The following is an 18,215-nucleotide window of genomic DNA, read 5'->3' on the forward strand; positions in this document are numbered from 1 at the left end:
AATGCAATAAAAAATATAAAAAAACACATAAAACAAAATGCAGAACAAACAAACAAATCAAAAATACCACACAAATTACAACTGCAATAAATGAAGAGGATATTGAATAAGGATTCATATCTTTTATTTTCAAATTAGTTTTTTTTATCATTTTATGAATATAAGTGGGTTTTTTTCAGAATTTATGTCTGTGCAACACTAATTCTGAAAAGGAATAAAATGAGAGTTTTGGAACCCCTAGAATTGGAATTACAGACAGTTGTGAGATACTTTGTAGGTGCTGGGAAGAGCAACTGATGTTGTGAATTATTGAACCAGCCATACAGCCATAAGAATAACATTTCTTCACAGTAAATATTTTGTTTTAAAAAATTATGGTTGAAAGGAGCCTAGTTCAAAGTAAAAAAAGTGCTTTATGTGCTAATCCCCTTATAGCAAATAGAGTCAATGAGAAAAAAACTAAATGTTTCCCCTGAAATCTGGACCACTATAAATATATCAGTACAATAATCTTTAGATGCTCAACTCATTTAATAATGATTTTAAAGTAATAATACACATCATGAAAATAAATGTGATATAGTATCCCAAAGTATCAAAAACAATGTATACCTAAGTTTAAAAATACCAGCTTCTCAGTTTAAATAATATTACTTGTGTCATAACAATTAAAAAGAGGAAAAGTCATTATTTGGAACAACAGAAAGAGAATTTCAGGGGAGGTGTTAGAGGGAGAAAGAGGAAGGTAAGAGTTACTTAATAATAATAAAATCATGAAACAAAAAAGAAAATAAAGGAGTATTATGTATGTTTAAAGATGACATGGTATTACACAGAGAAAATCTATGTATTCTATAAAAATATGGTTCAAGTTGACATTCAGAAGTAGTAATCTATGAAATCAACATATTAAAGAAATGTTTTTATTTTTCCTCAGTAATAAAAATTTATATATTCTATATCCAAATCCAAATCAATAATAATAAAATTGAGAAAATGAACACATTTCTTACAACTATAAATATAAATAAAATACTTATAATAAAATTTAATCAAGGATCTGAGTCACTTTTTTACTAGATATAAATATTATAAAGTATAAAATATTGAACAGAGACTATTGCTCAATTTTTCAAAATATTCAAATAACTACTTTATATATAATAAATATGCATACATAATGCATATATATACATATATACATACATATATGAAAAGTGCAGATTCAGTACTATCTCCACAAAAATACTAGCAATATCTTGCACATATAAGGATAGATTTGGGGCTGGTGAGATGGCTCAAAGAACAGATGCATATGCCTTTAAGCTGAAAAAATTGAGTTCAATCCCTAGGTTCACATGTTAGAAGGAGAAAATTTTTCTTCAAGTTTGTGCCATATCACACATTCAGATGCTCAGATGAACATACACATATACATGTATATGGAATGTTTTAAAAATCTGGAGAGTAAAATATTACTATAATTTTTATAAAGCCACAAAAGACTTAGTGATGTTACTAAAATGAAAAAAACAACTCGGATATCTTAGTTTTAAAAATAAATGTTACAAAAGTATAGTCACCAATATATCATCATCCTGGCATACAATTTTATGAGATTATGACATATTAATGCAGTTATTTTTATGTTATTAAGTTTTAAATTGAGGTGAGAATGGAAGATTGGGTGGAGAAGGACCATCATAGAGACAAGGGGAGGGGAGCGGAGGGATGAAATGGTCAGCTGATGGAGAAGTAACTAGGAAGGGGATATCATTTGAAATATAAATGAATAAAATAATTAATAAAAATATTCAATCACATCATATACCTCCTTCCCTCTCATCTTTCAGGCTGTCATAGATATCATCCCTCACATTCTTCCTCATATTTTAATGTGATATTTATATTTGATCATTATTGTTATAATCATATATGTATATGTGTGTCTTGGTAAGTGTTCTATTGCTAATAAGAGACACCATGACCATGGCAACCCTTATAAAATAAAGCATTTAATTGGGGTTTGATTACAGTTTCAGAAGTTTAGTCAGTTATCATCATAGAGGAAGGATGACAGGATGTAGGCAGGCATGATGTTGAAGGAGCTGAGATTTTTACCTGTGGATCCTGAAGCAGCAGAAATAAATATACTTTGGACTTGACTTGGGCTTTTGAAATCTCAAAACCTACTTCCTAGTGACATACTTTCTCTAACAAGATCACACTTATTCTTAATCCTTCTCAAGAGGTACTACTCTCTGCTAACTAAGCATTCAAATATATACATTAGTACTAAAAATACAATAATAAATATTTTCTTATATGAAAATAAATATGCAATGGTAGGAATATAAAATGGGAGTACCAAATTATGGGGCGATTATTCTCGATGAGACCCTAGAGAATGTACTGCTAGTTCAGGAGTACCCTGCAAAGTCGGGCTGGGGATTTCCAAAAGGAAAAGTAAATAAAAAAGAAGTGCCTCATGACTGTGTGGCTAGAGAGTTCTTCAAAGAAACTGTTTGATATAAAAGACTGTATTTGTAAGGATGATTACATTGAGCTTCAAATCAGAGACCAGCTTGCTCACTTGTATATCATTCCAGGAGTTCCAAAAGACACAAAATTTAACCCCAAAACCAGAAGAGAAATTAGAAATATTGAGTGGTTCTCTATTGAGAAATTGCCCTGTCATAGAAATGTTATGACTCCCAAGTCCAAGCTTGGCTTGGCACCTAAGAAGTTTTTTATGGCCATTCCCTTTATCAGACCACTAAGGGACTGGCTGTCTCGAAGATTTGGAGATTCCTCGGATGGTGACAATGGTCTTTCTTCAGTTGGTAGCACACCAGCTAGACCCACTGTGGAAAAATTGAGTCAAACGAAATTCTGCCACAGCCAGCAGCTATTACCTGAAGATTCTCCTAGTGACCAGTGGGTAAAGCACAGGCAGCCACTACAGCAGAAGCCGCACAGTAACCACATGGAGGTGTCAGATCTTTTCAAAGCAAAGAATCAAAATATGAGAGGGAATGGCAGAAAACAGTATCAGGACTCACCTAATAAAAAGAAGAGAGCGAATGGAGTTCACGGCCAGCCAGCAAATCAACAGAATCCCTTGATGAAATGTAAAAAGAAGCTGCATCCACGAAAGCTTCAGGACAACTTTGAGACAGATGCCGCATGAGACTTGCCTTGTTCTGGTGAAGACCCAGTGGTAGAACATGCTGAAGGACATTCTGTAACGTGCAATGTACATTGCAAGTTCCCATTTTCATCCAGAACCTTTTTGAGTTTCGAGTTTGACAAAAATGCTATCATGAAAATCTTGGACCTTTGATCCAGCAAGTATGTATTGCAGAAGTCCCCAGATCTGGGACTTGTTGCATGTGAGTGAGTGTCTCCTCGAGTCTTACCTTTCTCAGGTATTTGAAGGAAATGCAGGGAGTCAATGTTTCTAAAAAGATTTTCTGTACAGAAGAGAAACTAGAAAGAGACACAAGTTTGCACTGTAAATGCAGTTAGAACTTTTTATATGGATTTATCGTTTAGTGTTTGGAACCAAATTTTAGTTGCCTGTGTTTTTTGTTTTTGTTTGTTTTTTAATTGTCTTTTTCCTTTCTTTGTGTGACTGTGTTTTATTTTATATTCTGATCAAGAGTTGTTTTGATTGCATCATCAGCAAGAAGCCATGTTAATAGGAGTGTTTCACCTCCCCATCTTGGTGATTGCAAAAAGCTTGCTTCTTGAAACCTTTAAACGGAACTTAAAACCCCAGTTATCAATGAGCTGAGCATCAGAGCTGAACTGTGACGTCAGGATGCAGGCGTTTGCTCATCTCTGTGTTTCTAACCACTGAGAGTCTAACCCTTTTAACTGGAGTTCTGTCAATTTGTTCCGCATTTTCAAAACAATACACATTTGCACAGTGAACCTTGAGCACTTCAGCAAGATTACACCCATAGCCTGAGAAGAGATGGAATTGGTTGGGAGCTGATGCTGTAATTTTGATGTTTTCTGTCAAAAAAAACCTGTCAGTGTCAGAGCAGAAAGCATTGAAGCCAGGAGCTGACAGTTTCTCCATGTCATGCCTGGACTTTCCTGCCTCCATCTGTTCAGTATTGTGCCATGATTCTGCTCCCATGAAACATCTATACATATTCTAGTTGTGTGTCTGTGTGGAAAACTAGATTCTTAGTTCTATATTGCATCTCAGTGTTAATCTCTGGAAGCTGATATTATATTAGGTTCCACTTTGCAGTAATACCAGAGTGACATGCTTTTAATTAATATCTTAAAGCCCCTGGGGGTTGTGCAATTTACCCAGTACAAGTAAATAAAGCATATCACTGGGGGACCCTTGAAGTAATGTACTTAGATCACACGTAGGAATGTATTTGTATTTTGCTCCTAGAATTCTTAAACCAAACACTAATAACAATGACCAATTTGCAGAGGATCACCTGCTGTTGAGGACAATCACCAAAGCTTTAAGGAGGCAATACGATTTGACTGCACATGACCTCATTGAGAATCCTTTCTGGGGCAGAGCAGCCTGTTAGACTGCATGTGTACACACGCATCTCTCGTGTGCGCTTTTAGCAAGTGGTATCCACAAAGTATATCTCTGCTTATAAATAATACTGTAGAAATCTTTATTCTGTATATGTAGCCTATTTAATTGGGGCTCTACCTAACCCCGCAGAACCTTAAAAAGAAAAGCTATTATTGTGAGGAATTCACTTGGTATTACTACTACTTTGCTTTAGCTTTTAAATGACTGATTTTAAAGAAGAAATTATATTTATTAGTAAAAGTGTCACTCGGTGCTAAGCAGGAGACTTCATAGTGACACAGTGTGTTTGGGATCTGTGTGACTACTTTGTGAATTCTTCTGTGACCTTTGTTTTTTAATGCATTATATGGTTGTGCTTGGAAGCCCTTACTGTTGTTGTCAAAAATACAGTTGCTTTGTTTGAGTCTTCTTGAGACATATTTATAGTTGGTCCCAGCATTCCAGATTTCTGTTAAATGGTAAGGGAGTGAAAACTGAAGATTGCCTGGGAGTGAGCCACTGTCATCCCCTGACTGTCATCTAGAAACCATTTAGTGTGGTGTGTGTGTGTGTGTGTGTGTGTGACAGAGAGAGAGAGAGAGAGAGAGAAGATGATTGAGATTTTCTTCTTAAGTGAGCACTTCAGTCAGTCTTGGTGCCTGTAGGGGTTTGATGCTCAGCTCTCAATACTAGAACAAAATCAATTAGTTAGCAGAACGTATGGCCCGTAAAGTGGTTGACTGTAAGAACCAACCAATCATGTGCTGATTCATTTAATGCACTATGAAACAAAGCAAGGGTATGGTTGTGATGCAGTTATTAAGATTTTAGGCTTTAGGTCTCTCGACAGTCTGAAGTTAAAAGCATGTTGGAAGAGGAATTAAGGTTTGTATATATGATGTGACTCAACTATGCAGAAAATGTTAAGTTTATGTCCTTGTTAATGTACATCTAGTGTACTTACTACTTCACTGTACAGATTATCTGAGAGACTATATTTAGCACATAACTGGATATCTTCTCTGAGCTATGTTATCATTTCTTTATAGACTCTAGTGATGAGGATGCTGTAGATGCAATAATGTGCTTCGGCATAGTGATTAATTTACAGATGCTAGATGGATCAGTAGATATGTTGGCCTTATTATTATTTGTGTTTGAGAGGTGAGACTTTGAAATCACTTTTAAATATTCTTAGGATTTAAAAAAAAGAAAATAAATATGCACATTGATCTGGAAATCCAAATGCAAAATTGCACGAATGTTAAAAAAAAGTAAATAGATGCTAATGAAATAATTTAGTAAGTTTGGGGTACAATATACTCTTATGTAATTTTGGTATATCAATGAAAAGCAAAAAATGATTTTAAGTACTCAAATACTCATGGCTTTTTCAAAAGAAGATTAGAAATAATTTAGATAGTCTTGCAGCTAATATTAAACATGTTCAAAATATTTACTGTAATAGACTCTTAAAATATTCTCGTTATTCATTTCCAAACTATTAAGAAAGGATAAAGAGGAAATCTAAAATAGAAGTATCAGTAGATAAAATCCAATAATAGAATTTACATGTGGTCAAGAGAAAATAGTCTCTGGCCCATGTGGAGACTTAACATTCCAATTTGGAAGTCAATCACCAGGCTAAGGGAACATACCTTAGTAAGGAAGGACTACCGTAGGAATATAAGCTTACCTTAAGTTATATGCTAAAGAGACAGGTGAAATACTTATCATTTTACATTTTATCTTGAATTGATAGTCCCTTTTTCTTTGAGCATTATGGTTCCAATTCACATATGTATATGGGTGTCTTGGTCAGGGTTACTGATACTAGACTATTATTTTCTAGGATTTCAGATCTTATTAGAATCTTGTAATGTATGCATTCATCTTGTTTCATCAGTCTGGCTGATTTCCTGAATTACTCACAAATGTGTAACTTTTCATGTTCTTCTTTCTATCTATATCTAAGTATGATGTTCATAAAGCTATGCATTTATTTAATCTTTCTCTAAAGGCTCCACCCTGACAAATGGCTAACATTGAGGCTAGCCTAACTGCAATGGTACAGCTTAATTTTCCATCTCTTCTCTGTTATCGTATTCTGAACAGCTGCCAAGGTTTATAACTTGCTTGTTTGAAAAAAATTATGGTTCAGTTTAATGATCCTATGCTAATTTCCACTTCATCCCTTTACAACAGTAAATTCTATTTCTACTTTCTTTTTTATTTATTTTTTTCCATTTTTTATTAGATATTTTATTTGCACTTCAGATGCCATCCCCTTTCCCCATTCCCACCCTTAGGAAACCCCTATCCCATGCCCCCTTTTCCTTTTTGCATTTATACATTTTTTAAAAAATGTTAATCATAGGCTTTATAAGTTTGGTATTGCTCAATCAGAGGTGTAACCCACTACCCAACCTCGATATATCAACTATCTTTGACTGGTGGAGATATATAAACTTCTGCCTCCCTGTCTCCCCCCTCTTTCTCTCTCTCATCACCTAGCTTCTCCTCTCCTTCTTCTTCTCCTCTTCTTACTCCTTCTCTTCCTCTCAGTACTCCTCCCACCTTAGCTCCTCTTATATATCACCCTTCCTGTTAAAATGAAACTTTTCTCTCAAAATACAATTAGAGCATAATTGTGCCAATTTGTACCCGTGAGGTACAAGATAGTGCTAATACCCAGTCCATCATTTTGTTGACTAACCAGAACCTCTATCATCTAGCCTAACTAAAATATTTAGTTCTGAACCTGGCTTTAGGATGAATGTCAGCTGACAACCATCCACTCAAATCTTTTCTCTCAAAGTAAATAGCCAGGATTGGCTATGAGGCTATAAGTTTTCAACCCCGTCAGAAATCCAGAATGACTGAGTTAACTATAATTGTGGGAAGCACAAAGCATAGCTTCTAAACCTTAGCCAATTTATAGAGACCTCTGAACACCTGGACACTCACTCTACTACAAAACATTGGAGTATCTGTTCTTCCGCCTTCTGGCCCAGGATCATCTGATAGACCTTAGTGCTGCAGAATTATTAAGGGCTGATTACTCTGTCTAGGCAGATATAATCAGTCGACTATTCTGCAAGTGTGTCCTTTTCTGGACAGTAATTTGTCTGCAGATGGAAAGAGGCAATTCTTGTCTAGTGGCTGTCTCACCACAAGTGGAGTAACGCCAAAGATGCTCAATTTCTTCTTAGAATTCAATATAGGAAGCTGTCAGGAGCAGACAAGTCTCTAATCAAAATGAACATTAATACAGAAAAGTTTGTAATGTCAATTCTGTGGATTTCTGATGTTTTGAAAACCAACTATCCATGTAAGGTAATCTGGACTGTTGCCTGTTAACTCCACTCAGCTATTTCTAAATAAAACATAGAAAACACCCTAACAATGAACTCCAAGCCATGAATTTGCTATAGTCCCTTAACTCACAGGCTAACCATCTCAAATCAGTTAAAAATTTTTTTAAAAGGACTGGGTCTAAGCCTTGTATTCCTAAATGTGTTATAGTGGTACAATGCCTATGAGAGTATCAATATTCATCTCACTTTTATATCAATAAGAAGCTCGTACCAATGAAAACCTTAAAATTTGTAATCAAAGTAAATTGATTCCATTTAAAAAATTATATCTTCATCTTGATAATAATTGTATAGATTTCTACTAATAGGTTATGGCTATGCAATAAACCCTAGCTAATCCTCTCTATTCCCACAAAACCACTAATTTTCCCTAGAAAGACAGCCCAACATTTACCACCTTAGTCCCCAAGCCCAGGGAATAGGGCCTCTGACTCTTCATTAGCTTCTTCAAGCTGATTATGGGCGTTGAGATATTAGAAGAGGAGTGGGGGGAAGAACAAATTGATAAGCCTCTGATGCTGTGTCTTCACTGCCTCCAGATGGAATTCTGGGACCTCAGAGGTTTAAGCAGGTCTGCCCAGCTTGCTTGTTTGTAGATACACCAAGGCTGATCATTCTGCAATATACAATTTTCAAAACAAATTTTAGTATCAAGATAGTTTTTTTAAGAGGGCAGACATTTTATTAAGGATGTTGGTTCTAACTACTTTTCTTTTTTCCCCTCTTTTATTGGATATAATATTTACATTTCAAATTTTATCCCCTTACCGCATTCCCCCCACCTCTCAGGAACCCCTTATCCCATCACCCCTCCTCCTGCTTCTATGAGGGTGTTTACCCACCTACCCCCCAATCCCCCTCCCCACCCTCAGATTCCCCTCCCCCTACTCAGTGCTCAGCCTTCAAGGTACCATTGACTTCATCTCCCACCTAGGCCATCCTCCCCTACATATTCACCTGGAGTCATGTGTCTCTCCATATGTGCTCCTAGGCTGGTGGTTTAGACCCTGGGGAGCTCTGGCTGGTTGGTATTGTTGCTCTCCTCATGAGGCCACCAACCCTTTAGGCTCCTTCAGTTTACTCTCTAACTTCTCCATTGGGCACCTTTGATCAGATTAATGGTTAGCTGTGAGTATCTGCCTCTGGGTATGTCAGACTCTGGGGGACCTCTAAGGAGACAGCCTTATCAGGATGCTGTCAGCTTTCCCTTCCTGACATCCATATCAGTGTCTATTTTTGGTGACTGCACATGGAATGAATACCCTGGTGGAATGGTCTCCATACAACCTCTACTTCAGATTCTGTCCAACCCTTTGTCTCCATATTTGCTCCCTTGAGTATTTAGTTACTCCTTCTAAGAAAGACCTAGGCATCCTCACTTGTTCTTTCTTCTTCATGAGCTTCAATGTCATCTGGTAGTTGAATCTTTTTGTTTCAAACTTTTGGGCTAATCTCCGCTTATCAGTGAGTAAATACCATGTGTGTTCTTTTGTGATTGGGTTACCTCACTCAGGATGATATTTTCTAGTTCCATCCATTTACCTAAGAATCTCTCGAATTCATTATTTTTAATAGCTGAGTAATATTCCATTGTGTAAATGTACCATATTTTTTGTATCCATTCCTCTGTTGAAGGGCATCTGGGTTCTTTCCAGCTTTTGGCTATTATAAATAAGGCTGCTATGAACATAGTGGAGCATATATCTTGGACATAGCACTACCTGAGGACTCAGCTATACCACTCCTGGGTATATACCCAGAAAATGCCCCAACATATTTCTACTTTCTTGAAAAGCAACTTCTTAGAAAAATTTTACTAGCTACCAAACTACTGTGCATACTCCAATGAAGCAAACATATTTAAATTATAAAAGTGACCATCCATATATGAGAGGAAGCAGGTTTTTTTCTCTTTCTGAGTCTTTAATCAGAATGACTATGTACAGATCAGACCAGGTAGTACTGGGGTAAATATAGAAATTGATAACTAACACTAAAGGACCTTTGAAAAAGTGATATGAAAACATACTTCTATAAGGGCTTCCACATATTCCACATACATTAAAAATATAATGGGGTTAGGAGTCATTACCTCAACGTGATATCAGTTGGTATCAAAAATAAAACATCAAGAACCAGGGAAAGGTTGCAAGGCAACCTTTTAAACTTGTTTTAAACTTTTAAACTTGTTGCCCAATAGGTTCTCATATATTACCCAAGCATTACCTGCTATCACAGGTACTACTGGTTTCCCTCCTCAACTTGAGAGTAAAATTCTATTGCTAAAAGCATCATATAGGTATGTCACAACACATATAGGAATATAGATGATATTCAACAGAAAGCTTCACACTACACTGGCTAGATTTATATTGTTAGAAGGTACTATGCATGCTATTGAAAAAGAAAATTAATAATAAATCTCAACCAGATACCACTCTGATAGGTATAATAATTACCTGCCTAGTACTACATAAACACGGAGGCAATAGCAGCCTAAATATTATGAGATTAAACACTTACTTTGATTTAAGACTTGGTCTATTAGATGCACAATGTTCAGTTTTGGATCTCTGTCCCACTTAATGCATGAAGTTTCTCTGATATGGGCTCTGTGAGGCACTAATCTATGAACATGTAGCAGTATGTCATTAGGAATCATTTTAGCATTATATTCCTTTGGGAGTATACTATCAGTATGTTTTCCCTTAATGATATAACATATCTAATCTCAGATTTCTCTTCACCAATGAATGTGCTATGTGTAAAAATTCCCAGTCAACCAGTAAAATAGTATTGAAACTAATAAGAAATTTCACCAAAGTTTCAGAGTAATCTCAATACAACAGCAAATGACTTTTACATATTAGCAACAACAACAACAACAGCAAAAATCCTGAAATAAAGTTATGGAAAAGTCTACAGAATATAAAAATATGCATGAATACATTTATCTACAGAATAGAACATAATTAACTAAAACTGCATGTTGTTGCTGAAAGAAAAAATAAGAAATAATGGGGAAGATATGAGATATTCAAAGATAAGAGAAATTAACAATATTAATATGGAAATTTGATGTAGGATGATCAGCAAATTTAAAGCAATCTCTGTGAAAATTCTGACAATCTTATTTCAGAAGCATAAAGGATAATTTTAAAACATGCAATAACAATCTTTATACTATGTTATTATAGTCAGCTTTTGAAAACAAAATGAAATAAAGTCAGGATATTATTGCATTTTCCAATTTCATAAATCAGTGAAAAATATACTAATGAAAAGAATATGGTACAATCATAAGGAAATATAGGCTGAGTAATGGAATAGAATTGAAAATTTCAACACTAACCCATGCATCTATTGCCAATTAATTTTTACAAGGTTGACAAGACAATTCAATGAGGGAAAAAATAGTCCTGGAATAAATGATTGTGACACAGCATGTGAATGACTACATTGGAATTTCAAACCATATAGAATCTAATCCTAGGTGATTTAGGATATAACACAAGGAGTAGACCAGAAAAATCTGAAGAAAACAGGAATAAATCTATATAAACTTAGTATTTGTAATCGATATGATCTCAAAAGTTCGATCAACATTGCTCAATTCTTATCTGAGAAGCCTCTTGCAACAGATATAAATTAACAGAGAGGGCCATAACTGGACTGTATGCATTGTATGAGAGACTCTGAAGGCTAAAATCTAAACAAATTGTCTTTTTCAAACTTCTTCCCTCAGGCTTCAGTGATCTATGTGTGAAGATAAGGTAGAGAGACTGTAAGAACCAAAGATGGTGGAGGACTCTAAGACACAGCAAAACTTATATAAATAATTCACAGAGAGTCATGAAATCATATATACATATATAGCTCAGTTATATACATAACTCACACATGAACTCACAGAAACTGTGACAGCAAGCATGAAACCTGCATAGGTTTAAACCAGACAAAATCCTATCACTGAGAAAAGAAAATGAACACAAAATTGCCACAACTAACCAAGACACTAGTTGCAATGGATGCCTGGTGGAAAAAGAAAAATACTTTTGCTCCCATGGAATGTAGCTGGATATATCGACCAAACCCCAAGGCAGGTACTATGCATAGAAGTAGTGCACAACCAAAAAAAAAAAAAAAAAGACTCTTTTGTTTGCGTTTTTGGAGGGAGTGTGCTACTGGTTTTGCTAGATTTTTGTCATTTGTTTTATTTTGCTCTGTTTTAGCTTATTTTGATTTTTATTTTACTTTTTGGTTGTTTGGTTTTGCTTTGTTGAAAAACAGAGAATGAGAAAACATAAAGTCGGGTGAGAAGGGAGGTGGGAAGACTTAGAAATTGGGGAATTGGAAATAATATAATCAAAATATATTATATAAAATTTTAATAAAAATTTAATTATAAAATGTATAGTCTCAGACAGGTGTGGTGGTGCATGTCTTTAATCACAGCACCTGGGAGGCAGAGGCAGACAGATATCTATCAGTTCAAGGTCAGGATGGTCAACAAGGCAAGTTCTAGACAGCTAGGGCTATAACATAACTATGAGACACAATCAAAGTGGTCTTCAAAGGTAAGTTTATAGCAATAAGTACCTTAATTGAAAAAGGAAAATGAAGAGTTTTCATATTCATAGCTTAATTGCATATCTGAAAAATGTAAAAAAATGAAGAAGAAATAATGCCCAAAATGAGTAGATCTCAAGAAATAGTTGTTTAGGGTTAAAATCAATAAAACGCAAAGAAAAAAGCAAACCAAAAAATACATTTAATGAAATGATGAGATTTTATTCTCCCTCTTTCTTTCTTTCTTTCTTTCTTTCTTTCTTTCTTTCTTTCTTTCTTTCTTTCTTTCTTGTTGTGAAACACAATAAGACAGATAAGCCCTTATATAAATAGTTTAATAGAAGAAGAGATTCGAAATCAACAAAATTAAAGATGAAAGGGTAGAAAAAGTAACTGACACTGAGGAATTCCAAAGGACTATAAGGACATGCTTTGAAAATCTATATTTCAATAAAGTAAAAACCATAAATATCAGTGGTTGAATTTATTGTTACTTTAGATATACCAATGTTAAATCAAGATGAAATAATTAATTTAAACGAACCAACAACCCCTCATGAAATAGTAGGAATAATCAAAAGGCTCAATACACCCCCCAAAATAAACAAAAACACTAAAAGAGACAGTAGGGAATATCCTTGGTATCAGCAGCAACACAGCAAAATATTTTTTCAACAGGACAATGATGGAACAGTATCTAAGACCAAATTAATAAATGAGACCTATCAAAATTGAAACGTTTCTGTATGGCAAAGGAGAGCAACACTTGTTCAAAGTTTCAGGCTAAAGAGTGCAAAAATATTTTTATCAACTATGCATACAATAAAGATCTAATATTCAATACATATAAAGAACTCAAAAAATAGGACATCAAGAAAACAAATAACCAACAAATAGAGCACAAATATAAGCATAGGGATCTCAAAAATGGAAACTCTAATGGCTAAGTATGTTGATTTAGATAAAAATGGCCCTCCATAGACCCAAAGGGAGTGATAATATTAGCAGGTGTTGCCTATTAGTAGGTTAGCCTTGTTGAGGGAAGTGTGTCAAAGGGGGTGAGCTTTGAAGTTTAAGAAGTTCAAGCCAGGATCAGTGCCTCCTCTTTTCCTGCTGCCAGCTTTTCCTTTTCCAGTACCATATTTGTCTCAGTGCTGCCATGTTTCCTATCATGATCATAATGCACTATACTTATGGAATTGCATGTTAGCCCTAATTAAGTCTTTTTCTTTCTATGGCTTGCTGTGGTCATGGTTTCCCTTCACAACAATAAAAACCATAGTCAAACACTGAGAAATAGAAAAATGTTTAGCATCTTTAGTATCCTAGTATCAAGGAAATGCTCATGCTGATAAAGATACGAGTGAAAACACTCATCCATTACTATTGGAAGTGTAAACATGTACATCTACTATGGAAATCAATATGGTGATTTCTTAGGAAGCTGGAAAGAGATCTACCTCAAAATCCAGCTATACCACTCTTAGGTATGTATATACCCAAAGGACTTTATATCCTCCTACAGAGATACTTGCTCAACCATGTACAATGCTGCTCTCTATGAAAAAAAGAAATTGGGATCTATCAAGTTGTCAACCAATGAAAGAATGGATAAAGAAAACGTGGTACATTTGCATAATAGAATACTATTCAGCTGTTAAAAAAGAAAATCATTAAATACAAAGATAAACAGAGCTTGAAAAAACTCATTCTAACTGAAGTAGCTAAGATTCTAAAAGACAAATACTGTACATATTCACTTATATGTTAAATATTAACATTAATATATATCAAAATTATAATTTTACATATTGTACATTAATATATAATATATATTTATGCATACTAAAATATATAATATATTTACATGTGTTTAAATATATTTAGAATATAAAATGTATTTGATAGGTTTAATAAATATATTAATTATATTTATTGTATATATTATTTTGCAAAAAAATATATAAATAATAAATTAAATATAATAAATAATTGTAATATGTAAACATATTATAAATATTATATAACATTATAAATTACAGATATACAATAAATATAACATAAAAATATAATAAATATATAAAATATAATCTTAAATATTAATATGATACAACATCTTAATAGAATTATAAATATGATATTTCATATAGCATGATAATATTTTAATGCATAATTAATATAATAATGTAATCATATAGTTGTTAAACATTCAATATGCAAGCTAGTCTTAATATAATTATAGAAGTTATATATAGAGTAGTGGATTAGGAATGAGGGAAGTATCTCCTTAGGAACCCAAAATAGAATTTATAGTTATGAATGGATAGAATAGATGAGTAGAACAGGATAATTAAACAGAAATGGTTAAGGAAGAGGAAGGGATGTGAGAGGGACAGCTAAAACTACTTACTGACAATTTAAGGAGTGGTAATGAAAACTTCCTACAGTAGAAGATTCTCAATATACATGTGAAAATGCAAAGTAGATTCACCAAATAATAAGGGAAACAAAGTCAGAATTTGACATCTCTCATCATCTACTCAAAAGCAATGTCTTACAACTAATGAAGTTGATGGCCAAGGGAGCTGCTCATTGGCTTGCATAATAAGGAGCTTAAATAGAGGGACAAAAGCTGTGAGAATAATCAACCACTATCTGATTGAATTTAAGACCCATTACATGATATGGAAACCATGCCTGATATTCCTTCAGTGGCTGAGAACCTGAGGCTAGATAGGCCACTGAAGTAGATAGGGAAAAACAATACTGCTATTTTATAAAAATATCATAACATATAAAATGACTCCTAACAACATTCTGTTATATTCATAGATCAGTGACTTCCTTTTGCTTTTTTTTTTTTTTTTTTTTTTTGAATCAGGGAAGCTTCTTTCTTCAGTATGTGGGAACAAATTCAGAGACGTACACCAGGACACCAGGACAATGGACAGAAAATGATAAAACTTAGACCCTCAGTGCTAAATAAGATTTCTCTATCAATTCCTTCACTCATGGCTCAACTTTGCAGAAGAGGATTCAGAAAGACTGTAGAGCCAATGGGGATATAAGATACCAAGGAAACAGGCCTTTTAGATAAAACAGGATTCACACACATACAACCTCAAAGAAACTATGGTAGCATGCACTGTGCCTACACAGATCTAAGTCAGAAGTATCCCCAATACTTAGAGGGGAAGTGGACACAAACACCTATTCCTAATCCAGAAAGTGCCTTCATTTGACAAGTGCTTGCAAAGGAAAGATTACGTTTTCTTCACTGTGGTCTTTCTGTGTGTATAAACCAAACTTAGTTGCAGGCCACATGCCCATATATTGAAATATCTTTAATTTCATAATGCTGTGTTTGTAGTTGTTGTTACCTATATGTTTACTAATGAGAGAGAGAGAAGTAAAGGATTTAGTTTTGGCCAAGTCCAGATCTGGAAAGATTTGGAAATGTGGAATTGTGACCAGAATATATTTTCTGGAAAAAATATCTCTTTTCAATTTAAAAAAAATAAATAAAATAAAAATAGAAATTTTATCTCAAAAAGTTTCATTTATCAAAATGAAAATAGTTATAAATCAGAGATTATCAAGAAAATGAAAAAATCGAAGAGCATCTTGTTTATTAAAAGAGGAGTCTCATTTTAGAGAAAATGGAGTGCTATATAGTTACTGCATATAATTATGAAGGAACAATTTTAAATGATAAATTACTCCTAAACAAATACATAAACAATTCATGAAATCCAGTCAGAAAAAACTAAATTAAGAAAGTAAAAGTCTCATAAATTTCCACATTGATGCTCTACAAATGCCCAAAGGATATATGAAAATACATGCAGATATGAGTTACTCTAAGAACACAAATCTACTGTTCTATGACATCTGTCTCAATGGAATACCCATACTTTAAAAAAAAAGAGGAGACCCTGGCATTGTGGCATATGCCTTTGATTCCAGAACTCAGGAAGCAGAAACAGAAAGATTTCTATGAGTTCTAGGTCAGCCTGGTCTACATAGAAAGTTCCTGGCCAGCTAGAGATATGTATAGAGACCCTATTTTAAATTAGATAGGTAGGTAGGTAGGTAGGTAGATAGATAGATAGATAGATAGATAGATAGATAGATAGATAGATAGATAGATGGACCGACACATATATAAAATTAGGTATTTGGACAAGTATTTGAAAAACCTGAAACTCTTACATTTTTCTTATAAAAATGGAAAATATATCAATTGATGTGAAAACAACACACCTCTCAAAAAATTAATGATTCCATTACCTTATATCTAAACAATTCTTTTGCTGAGTATCTACCCAAGTTACTGAAATGTATACCCACAAAGTAAGTTTGACAAACCTAACATCACCAGCTTTCTTCATTACAGCTATAATGTGCAACAATTAAGCATTGATGTTGAATGAATGCAGCTTGATGACTTCACCTGGTCCACTCAATCTTCAATCTCCACTATTTCCAAAGCTTCCTGGGTTTGCATCCAAGTTACAGTGAACCAATCTGCTGACCTGTGCTTCTATCTTCCCCAAACTTGTCCCTACTACATAGTGCCAAGCATTAGCTGTTCTCCTTGACCACCTTATGGTTTCTAAACCAGCATCATATCAGCTAGATTACTCAAACTACCAATTTAACATGGGTTATAATCTCTGCCTCTGAAACACAGCTTTTGTGTTCTCCCAGGAAAACATTTCCCAGAAGACTTCACTTTAATGAGACTCTTAGTTTCTTAATCATTGCTAATTTCTCACTTCTCATTAGCATTAGCCAGCATTGAATATACCAGCAAAAAAAAAAAAAAATTTCACTTTAGTTATTCTACTATATTGTTAAACACATCTGACTCTTCAGACCCTGCTAACCACAACTATAGAATCTTAATTCAAAACAGAAAATAGACCCAATCAGGTATTTAAATTTACCTATGAAAATTCACAAATTGGGCTCCAGCATCTGCATAGCCTTCAATATTCTTATCTCCTAAATTCATACAAAACACCTCGGTGAGATCTCCATACTAAATGGTTTTTCTAGCTCAATGTTTCAAAGGCCTTCCAAATCCTCCCAAGGACAGCATTGTCAGGACTGTCACAGTAATATATTACTTATAGTTCTAATATCTGGCTTAATATTTTACTTAGAGTTATTATTTCTATGATTATGTATAGTGATAAAATATGACCAAAAGGAAGTAGGAGAAGAAAGCATCTATATGATACACTTCTACATCACTGTGCATTATTAAAGGAAGTCAGAAAAGGAACTCAAAAAGAACTGGAACCAAGAGACGGTGATGCAGAGACTATAAAGGAATTTTGCTGACTGGCTTGCTTTCCATGGCATGTTCAGTCTGCTGCTTCCTTATAGAATTCATGAACATTACCTCTGGATCTACAGCATCACCTAAAATAGGAAGGTGCCAGCTCCTGCTTGGCCATGTAAGGGACATCATGACATGGTTGCCACTTTTGGAACAGAGCCAATAGGACATGGTGCTCCATCAGTATTAATTGTTGCTGTAGGTATAAGGTTTGTGTGTGTGTCTGTGTGTGTGTCTGTGTGTGTGTGTGTGTGTGTCTGTGTGTGTCTGTGTGTGTCTGTGTGTGTGTGTGTGTGTGTGTGATCTTTCTCTTCCTCGAAGGCATGTCCTCTCTGCCAAGGTTAATGACTCTATGATAATCAGA

The 18,215-nt window shown here is 34.4% G+C and overlaps 1 pseudogene; it reads left to right on the forward strand.

The window, feature by feature from the left end:
• Positions 1–2,337: 2,337 nt before the first annotated feature.
• On the forward strand, positions 2,338–3,343 carry LOC117695012 (m7GpppN-mRNA hydrolase pseudogene; annotated as a pseudogene).
• Positions 3,344–18,215: the final 14,872 nt, after the last annotated feature.

This window comes from Arvicanthis niloticus, chromosome X (genome assembly GCF_011762505.2).
Source record: "Arvicanthis niloticus isolate mArvNil1 chromosome X, mArvNil1.pat.X, whole genome shotgun sequence".
Taxonomy (NCBI): domain Eukaryota; kingdom Metazoa; phylum Chordata; class Mammalia; order Rodentia; family Muridae; genus Arvicanthis; species Arvicanthis niloticus.